Below are 10,599 nucleotides of genomic sequence, written 5' to 3' on the forward strand. Positions count from 1 at the left end.
ACATATTTGTAACAGGAAACTTGGGTATAACCTTCTTCCGTTTGGATCTTAACGGCCTAAATTAATGGCATGTATATTGTATTAATAATATCCCGCAATGATTCTGTTTACAAACAATCAACACGTGCTTGTATTTGTATTCTATACCATGTGCGTCCTATTACTAACTATTACAATGGCAGATGACAGGAACACCAGCTGCATCACCACTAGTAATGGAATGAAGAAGGATAACCAGATCCACTGCTTCATTCGAGCTGCTATAAAATCATGACAACTACCACATCCAGTATCAGTTTTTGGCTGATCAAACTCAACAAAAGTCTTTTAGATTGCTTGAATCTCTAAGGTTTCCAAATCCTTCCCATTAAGTTTGCTTGAAGCGCCGTTGGATTCCTAATCTCAATCACTTAGTTTGCTTCCAGATCTGTGGTTTCCTAAAATCTCCCTGCTTGCTTAGAGCACTGAGAATCCTAAATCTCCCCTTTTTAATTTGCTTAGAACTCTGTGGGGATCCTCCTTTAGGCTGTCGCTGGGGGCTTGGAACACCTACTTCCTAAGTGAAGTCTGGACCCGACTACGGCAGGTCCCATAGTTTTGGAGCTATGAACCTTTAAATTTAATTTTTTTCATGTTTTCGGCAGCCTATAACTCCGAAAGGAACCATTTGTGCACCCAGGATGGTCTATACTTTTTGTCTTACCTTGGTGTCAGAAATCACCACCCAAACGTTGTCGGTGTTCTTTTGAAACACCCTGTATATAGGGTGTCCTACTCATAAGATGTCCCGGGAAAAGTGTTATAAAAAATTTAATAAAAGAAGATATGAAACCAAATTTGTACATGACATATCTTTGTGGCTGACAAATGATGGTACAAGGATAAATCAAAAAGTAAGGTGAAATTGCCTGTCAAACCCATAGTATTGTGTGTAGCTAATTAATTCTTTTCCATGTAACAGGTAATCTGGTAATAGAAGAGTGACGGCTTGTACAACATTCTATGTCCACCCGTCTGGTGCTGAGAGCAACTCAAAGATGGCGCAACGACTGGAACATTTCACCAAGGAGGAAGTGCTCGGTGTCATTCGTTTTTTCTGGGCCAAGGGAACAAAACCATGTGATATTCATCGAGAATTGGTGCAGGTCTACGGAGATAGTGTTATGTCGCTGAAACAAGTGTACGTGTGGTGTAACGCATTTGCAAGTGATAGGAGTACTGTCACAGATGATGGCAGAAGTGGCAGACCATGAACGTCCATCACCGACACGAATGTGGCTGTCGTCGATGCCATGATTCGTGAAGACAGAAGAGTGCGGTTGCAGGACGTTGCCAATGAATTGACTATCTCTTATGGTTCCGTAAGCGGTATCGTCCATGACCAACTGGGCTTCACAAAAGTGTGTGCGCGTTGCGTACCCAAGCTTCTGAATAACGAACACAAAAACCAGCGAATGGGCATTTCCCTGAGCCACCTCACACGTTATGCCGACGAAGGAAATTCATTCCTTCATCGCATCATAACGGGCGATGAAACTCCGATACCTCTATGGACACCTGAATCCAAACGTCAGAGCATGACATGGAAACATCCATCGTCACCACAGGCCAAGAAATGCAAGACAATAGCATCTGCCCAGAAAACAATGGCTATTGTCTTTTGGGACCGTCTCGGTGTTATTGACAAACGTTGGATTGACAATATTTATAGCTGGTATTGGTGCTAATTATGAATATGATTTAAAGAAGATTATTGCTTTATCTACCTGAAGTCAGCTTGGTCTTATAATAATAATTTTGTCTTGAATTTCTGGTAAAGGGTACAACCATTAATGCAGACACCTACTGCCAAACCTTGGACAGGCTGAAAGTAGCCATACGGCAGAAACAACGGGGGGTATTCCGAGAGGGCGTGTTGTTACTGCATGATAACGCACGTCCACATACAGCCGAACGGACCCATACACACCTCCGCGGGTTCAAGTGGGAAATTCTCGATCACCCTCCGTATAGCCCTGATTTAGCCCCGTCGGATTACCATTTGTTCGGCCCCCTGAAGCAACATCTCCGTGGGCACCGTTTCCAGACACTGACAGAGGCACAGCAGGCTACACGTACCTGGTTACGAAATCTGAAACCACATTTCTTTGAACAGGGCATGGATGATTTGGTGCCACGTTGGAATAAATGTTTAGACAACTACGGTTCCTTCTTCGAATAATAGTGTGATACCATACTTCAAACATAGTAAAGCTTCATCGACGTATCTCTGTACGCTTTTCTGTAAATCAACAATTCACCTTTTTGATTCACCCTTGTACATTACAAGAGGTGCTGAAACACATCCCCTTACCTGTATACACAGTTCAACACTGTGCTGCATGTTAGTGAATGTTGGGCGTGACTACCTGGATTTCATGGTGTATGTTCTCACGTAACTTGTCGACGTGCAGCATCGTAAATCTGGGAAATGTGGCAACAATAAGATTCCGTGAGCTGAGTGTGGGCCTAGTATTTCAATGCAGACTGTATTACTGTTGGTTGTATTCCATGTGACTTGTTTCTTCTAGTGCTGTTTGATTCTGACGATGTATCGATATTCTGTGAAAGAGCGCGTGTTGTTTGTGAAACAGTATTGGATAAGGCAGTGTTCGAAGTGGGAAAAAAGCAGAGGTGGTATGTTTTATTATGATTTTGACTCAACGTACCGGCTACTTAAATATTGTTTTGTTCACTAAAAAATCAGTGATGATATGTCCTCATTACTGAAAAACCAGAGGCGGTATGGCATAGGCCTACCACCGCATACCGTCTCACTTCGACCAGTGCGATAAGGGGTTCCTTTAAGCCATGTCTGCGACATTTTTAGAACGTTTCAGTGGTCGACGAACGGTCGGTGGTAAACCATGTAAGCACTGTGTTCAAGGCTTGGTGACGAAGCTAGAGACAGAGAGAACGTTGTTAGGTCTGCATGGAGGGGAGTGTCCACAGTTGTTGGAAAAAATGTGGGTGAGTAAAAAAAAAAGAAAGAAAGAAAAAGAAAACGATTGTTGGCATCGCTCACAGTCTTTTCGCTGTTTATCGCAGAAATCTGAACTTTCCATAGTATGTGTCACAGAGCTGCTAAGAAAACAGGCCTGTACTCCTACAAAGCCGCAGTTGTTCATGGACTGATACAGACTGACCATGCAAGACGCCTAACATACTTCCGTTGATTTAAGTGATTTATCGCTGAAAGGCCAGAAATATTGCAGTACACTTGGTACAGTAATGAAGTGGGTTTCCACTTGTCAGGATACGTGAACTTAGTTTCTCAACCACAAAGGTATGTACAAATTTGGTTTCACACCCTCTTCTGTTAAGATTTTTATAACACGTTTCCTGGGATCTCTTACGAGTGGAACACCCTATATATGGTTAGATAGATAATGTTATATAATACTATGCAATCACCCACACATTTTATGCCAAGAACTTTGCAACTAGTCAGTAATTTTAAATTTTGATTCCCATTAACGTAACAGAACATATCGCCGCATGAGAACCAGGGGAACTTAACTCCATTTTCGTAGGTTTACAGGCAAGATGACAAAAATATTATTTTCTTTTAAAGAATGTGTTTTTAATAATATGGTAAATGATCTACGTTACGATAGATGATCGACAAGGAGAACAAATGACGTTATGTTCCATTTACACCAAGTGGGGCTTCCAAAATTAAGTCCAAACATGAAGAAAGCGAAAGCCGCATTTTTGGAGTTACGTTCCTCTGGTTATTATGCGACGATATATCTTTGAATATTGCTAAAAACTGTATTCGAATTTACATTATTTCTATCAATCATTGACAAACCAACCTCTAAATTCTATCTATCAATTTTATCTGGCATTGCTTATGTTATCTGATAATTTAAAAAATATAAAAATACATTATACACGGCGATATATTTAATGTAAATCAACATAAACAATATTACCGTTTACAACTATCTTGAATAATGTTATTCTTCCCGGTGAATATTGCATCATTTGTATTGGAAAAATCTTAATTGTGATAACGTTATCACTTATTTTATTTAATTCTTCAAAACCTCAAACCATCTGATATGAATTACTACTCACGTAGCATATGTTATTAATGCTGAATTATAACCAGCACATGGACCATAAGGAGTGTTCATGAATTGTCCAACGAACGGAAGTCCAAGGCGATATTCCATTACAGTAACCTTGGGAAGTTTTCGAATCTATGGAAAATGTAAAAGAACATAAATAAAATTACAAAGTTTTAAAAGTGGAATATTTAGTTCAAAAAATTAGTGTAGTTGTTGCTGGAAAATTTCATGCAAACTAGTACTTACAATAGTGCAGGTGTTTAGATATATAAAATGCGGAAGAATTCATGTTTAAATTATCTTTGATTGATTGTTTAAGCCTACTCTTTTGTTTTGCACAGCTTTTTTTAATTACCTTACAAACTGCGTTCGTTATGCGTCAACGACTGCTTCGGAGTTTCAAACCACACATCAGGCATCATGTTTTTCACGTGATTTTTAAATTTTCGTAGCGTAAAATCATCAAATCTCGTGGGGACGAGAAAAGTAATTGAATGCCAAACCAAGTGAGTACGTGAGTCATTAATTTGGCATTTTTACTGGAAAAATCAGATTTGGAGCGACTAGCATTGTGGTGGTGAGGAACCATGATATGGGTTCATTTTACACAGTTCATTAATGACTTCTGGTAAACAATGTTTTTGTTTATCACCCAGCATGTATAGTTCATCGATCTTCTAAAGCTATGGCTGCCACATCCCCGTTATAATCGAAGAAACAAGCAGTCATTTTCTGGTTTGATAGTTTTCCTTCACTTTGAATTACCAAACCGTGGAGTGTCGTTTAGTTTCAAGTTTATGTGAACAGAACCAATCTCGTCTCTAGTAATAATGCAGTTGACCAAATCTGACTTATCTCAGTTGAAAGTTTTGAGCATTTCTTTACACCAACGAATATGAGGTTGTTTATGAGCTTCGGCCAAGTTCTGTGGTATCCAATGTCTTGAAATTGTTCATACATTCAGGTAGCCATGCAAATCATGTATTGTTTTCTTGTCAATGTGAAAGAATACTTGAATCTCATGATGTCACATGCGGACCTCTCTCAGTTGCCTCATGCATAGCATTAATATTGCTGGGAACAATTGATGTGCATAGATGGCCTTCATTGAAATTCAACAAGAGAAATATGTGACCATGCTGGGATTTGGGAAACGAATGATACACAGTTATATCTCGTTGGTGCTTCATCTCAGAAAGCCAAATGAAGTCGTTCGATGCACTCTTTTTGTTACACTACATTTGTAATCATTTAAAAAATCATTATTCGAAAGTGTTTATGAAAGACATCCAATTCCCCACACAAAACTACTGCTGTGGAAAACAGACGAATAGCCTTAAACAGTCAAAGGTTATTAAACATAAAAAGGCCGAATATTATATTATATTCTTCCAAATATTATTATAACGGAATACTAGCTCCACTGTTATCTGTACTTTCCGGAAGCTTTTCCAGCAACTGTCGTACGTGCTTTGAATACAACTCTTTGCTGAGTAGGATTAGGACCTGAGAAAAGAGGCGCATACCACACTGTAAAAAAATTCATAGGTAAATTTACAAAAAACGGTGGCAATCTGTTTGCCTAACCTCTATGTAAATCAATTTACACCTATAAGTAAAAATTACTAATATGAAATGGTGTAAAATTACATTTTTATCAATAAACAAAATCATATTTTCTTATAAATTTACTGTAAATTTGTAAAAACAACCAGCAAATTTTGTAATTTAGTCTAAGAAAATGGCACAAAGTAGGGCATTGAAAGTCAGTAAAATTTTTTAAAGAACTACCTTCTATACAGGGCCGCAACCAGCCATAGAAGTTTGGGGGTCCATGGATATGTTAGGGGGGCCAAGTCATAAAAGTTCTCTTACAAATATCTAAAATGTGTTTTTTGTGTTGAGGTCTGGAGGAACCAGGCCCCCCTATCCCCCCTCTGGTTGCGGGTCTGCTTCTGTACATGGTGGTAACCAAATGTACACTAACAAACTATATACTTGGCTTCCCTTTTGAACTCCCATAAATTAATACGATTGGCGGTGATATAAAGAACACCGACATGTTGTCTGTATTGGTAGTTCCGTTCTAAATCTCTTTTGTGCAGTGGTATACTAAGTACTTAATAGAACTTCTGTGGTTGGTGTGCAGGATCATAAATTTTTAACAGCTACTATTGATCTGTTTACAGTTTTCTGTTTTATTCAATTTTCCATACCTGTCTTGTTCATAATGAGGATTTGTTTAAGTATCAATAACGGATCGTGCTAACTGATATTTAGCTATTCTGCAATTTTGTATTTGAAGTATTCTATGTGGTTTTCATAATTTCTTTGTTAAAAATGTCAACGTTTATTATTACTAATTAATCTTGCAGGTTTTTTTTTTTAATTCAAAATGTATTCATTATTTTCTGTTTTGGAAAATGGTGACAGTATGTTTCAAGGTAGAAGCACATAACTGTGCTACTTTCCTTTGGCCATGGGCCAACTTAATTATGAGTAAATATTTAAAAAAAACCTAGACAAAGAACAAAGTTGTTGGAAAATGTGGTTTTCAACCTAAAATGGTAGAATGTTTTCAATCACACCAGCCGTTTCGGCTTCACAGTGGTAAGGTATCCTATATAAAATAAAAGTATGTTTCAATTTCACATGGCTGTTCAAACAGAATGAAAGAGCACGCAAAAATAACGTTCGCGTTGTTGTGTAAGGAAACTAAAAAACACTTCAAATATGTACGTTTCCCGAAAGCCTGTCGAATTGGTAACGTTGTATTATAATTCAAGCTTATGTATCAAATTTTATATTTCTTTTGTAAATGTATATTCTGTATTTCAAAAAAGAAAAACGGTCAAGCTCGTTTCCTGGAAAGCCAGAAATATAGATACGTTATACTCAATTTGAAACAAGAAGGTCTGAGAAATGCGGAGGTTTTCCACTGACACTACTAATTATCAGAAGATGACCAAGATTCAAATAGTTCATGCTTGTTAATATTATATACAGCACTTGTAATTGTAAGATGTTAATAAATCTAATGGTGTAGGCAATGTTTATTCCTTTTGTGATTTCTTCATTAAGTATCCAAAGAGTATGCATCAGAATACTAGAATTTCACTATGCTACCTTAAATAATAGGCTGTGTTCAAATTAACTATAACTATTCCTCCGTAGCTAAGCGGTTATCATACGCGCCTTTGGCGTGGGAGACCCGGGTTCGATTCCCGGCGGAAGTTCATGTGGTTCGGATTCCACGTTAATCAGTAGCCTCGCTGCTGAACGGGACGTTAAACTCAAAATCATCTCAACTCAACTCAAATTCACTATATCCGATCATTAGTACATCAAAACAACTCTCTATTAATATTAAATGTCCGAAATAACATGGCTTCTACATTTAACATAGAGCGCCTTACTAGTGTGTAGTCCAAAGAGATGGTGCAATTGGATAAAAATTACACTTGTAGATTCAGAACCAAACGTTTAAAATAACTTCCCTCTCTTCCCACTTTTTCGTATCTTTATTCAAAACGAAATTGTCCTATGACTCCAGACTTATGATATACAAGATACAGTACTGTCATAATGAATATTCGTCGGTGAAAAGAGTTAAGAATAATGATATTTGATGTTCAATTAACTACCACGATAACTACGATAGCTATCTAAATTTAAATATGAAATATAATAATGAATAAATATTTCAATTTAATAAGCTGGGTATTTGTGTTGACCGAGAAACTCAGAGGTAATAATAATATTTGTATTTTGTATTTGCAATTACGTTTCTGCGTACGCAAGTACTTGATCTCTTACTGTATTTATGCAGGTAAAAAGTTTCATTTCTAACTCCTTCATAACTGTTACTTCTATACATGTGGAATGGCTTAAACAATATGCGAATGTACTAACTGTTTTGGGCATGAAAATGAAACTGATAGTAATTAGAAATAACATTTCAAGCTAACTTCTTAGTATTATATACAAACACACACACATACACACACACATATATATAACTAACTAACTAACTCTATGGCCTATGGAACCCGGAGGTTCAATGCCGCGTTCACAAAAGCTCTCCACTGACTTCTATCCTTAGCTAACTGCATCCAGTTTCTACTTTGTATTCCAATCTCTGCGAGATCCATCTTAATATTGTCCTCCCATCTGCGCCTAGGTCTTCCTAATGGTCGTTTTTCGATTGGTTTTCCTGTCAAGACTTTGAAAGCGTTTCTACTTTCTTCCATTCTAGCTACATGACCCCCCACCTAAGCCTCCTAGACTTCACGACCCTAACAATGTTGGGTAAACCATATAAATTATGTAGTTCCTCGTTATGCAATTTCCGCCATTCCCCATTCCCGTTCCTCTTGGGTCCGAATATTCGTCTCAGGATCTTGTTCTCAAATACTTTCAGTCTATGTTCTTCCCTCAGAGTAAGTGACCATGTTTCGCAGCCATACAGAACAACAGGCATGATTACCGTTTTTATATTTTAAGCTTCAGATTTCTCGACAGAATTCGCGACGACAAGAGATTTTGAACCGAATAGTAACATGAATTCCCTGCTTTTAGTCGACATTTAATTTCTCCGTGAATATGATTTTCCTCTGTTAATATTGATCCTAGGTATTTGAAACTATCCACTTTATCAAAAGTATTATTTGATATTTTAACGCATCCATAGTTTGCTGTATTCCGGTCCCGACGCACTTCCATGTATTTAGTTTTATCTGCATTTACTTCTAAACCCATGTCCCTGCAAGCGTTTAATACTATCTCTGCATTTCTTTCTATTGTTCTCCTATCATCACCTATTAAATTTACGTCATCAGCATATGCCATAACCTGGTGAATACCGTTCAATTCTAGGCCCTGGTTGCTATCTTTGATTTTCCTTATAGCGTAACACACACACATATATATACGTAATTAAGTGATTTCGGTTATTGTATTTACAAACCAATAGAGAAGTCTACTTTACCGATGTTTATCTTCTATTCTGCAGCTTTCAGAAGTTCGATTACATGAGTCAATAACCTGTAGGTGTACATTTTGTTGATATTTACCGCGTCAATAACATCAGAAGTAACACGCAAAGTTCGACTCACGGAAGGAACGGATCATTGTTAAAAATGTATGTATTAAATTGCAGCCAATGTTAAATTATTTTAATTCAATTTATTCGTCATACTAGTAAACAAAAACGTCGTATTATTTATACCAAATAAATACTGTTATTGGTGTTATTAGCAGTGTGTGCATTCCTCATAAGACGAGAATCATTCAACACATCGCATCATGCTCTTGTAGCAAACTGCTCTGTTACCAACGGGCTTAACGATTTAATTTGGTTTAGATACGCTAATTAGTATGCCTTTACGGTACTATATATCAAAGAGGAATAGACAGACAGATGTCAGGAAATCACTTTTTCGATATCTATCGTCCACGAAACCTTTGAAATCCGTTGACGTTTTGAATTTGATTTTTTTCATGATCACCAAACTTTCTGCTCTGCTTTCGACGCTCGAAAGTGAAAATGTACTTAAATTAATATCAACTCAATTTTAATGACAATTTCAGACGAACTCATTTAATATAATGGAAAGCAAAATGTATAGTATAAAATCCGGTGCATTTCCTTTTGAAATTGAACTGATGATAGTATAAAATGTTAATATATTTGGACGAAAGTAGAAGGGGGCAATAAATCCCACTCCCACTGGGGGATCAATTCGGTCAGTCTCTTTGGTAATTATATATCTTACTATTCTAAATACTCTAGCATGTAGTGTAAGAAAGGATACACAGTGATTTCAAACTTACTTGAGTTTGAAGGTAGCTTATGTTGATGTGGGTTAATTTCTCATCCTTTTCGTACTCAATAAATTTCTTCAAAGATGTTTCACTTAGATGTGCAACATCAGATAGAAAAGTCTTATAATCATTCGCTTGTTTCTTGTCAAGCTTTCCAAACAACCTTTCAAATAAGATATATAACGTATTAGTATTTTTATTACTTTCATTTATAACTTTATTTTCATTAGTATAATTGCAAATCAGTATAATTATTTATTTAATAATAATTTGAAATACAGAATTCTAATTAAAATGGAGAAAATAGTGAAATCAAGAGGTTCGTTTGAAAATATAAAACAAAACTACTCTTAAACACTTATCAAATTTATTTAATTATTTATTTTTGTTCTTTTGCCTAATTATTTTACATTTAAATTTAACAATCAAATATTTTTCTAATCCACGACCTCATTCAAATTTCTATTTAACAGTCTTCTTCCTCATCATCTTCGTATTATTCTTATTACTAATGTTAATTGACAAAAAAAAAATATCCCGAATACTTCATAAATTGCCTACAAGAGGAAGATCTCTTCTAATTATTTTCCGGTTGGCAAAGTTCCCAAGATAGCTGACACATTTCCTCGTTATTTGGTGTGCATAACGATCAAATGTTGGA

This window comes from Thermobia domestica, chromosome 3, assembly GCF_964235325.1.
Source record: "Thermobia domestica chromosome 3, izTheDome1.hap1.1, whole genome shotgun sequence".
Lineage (NCBI taxonomy): Eukaryota > Metazoa > Arthropoda > Insecta > Zygentoma > Lepismatidae > Thermobia > Thermobia domestica.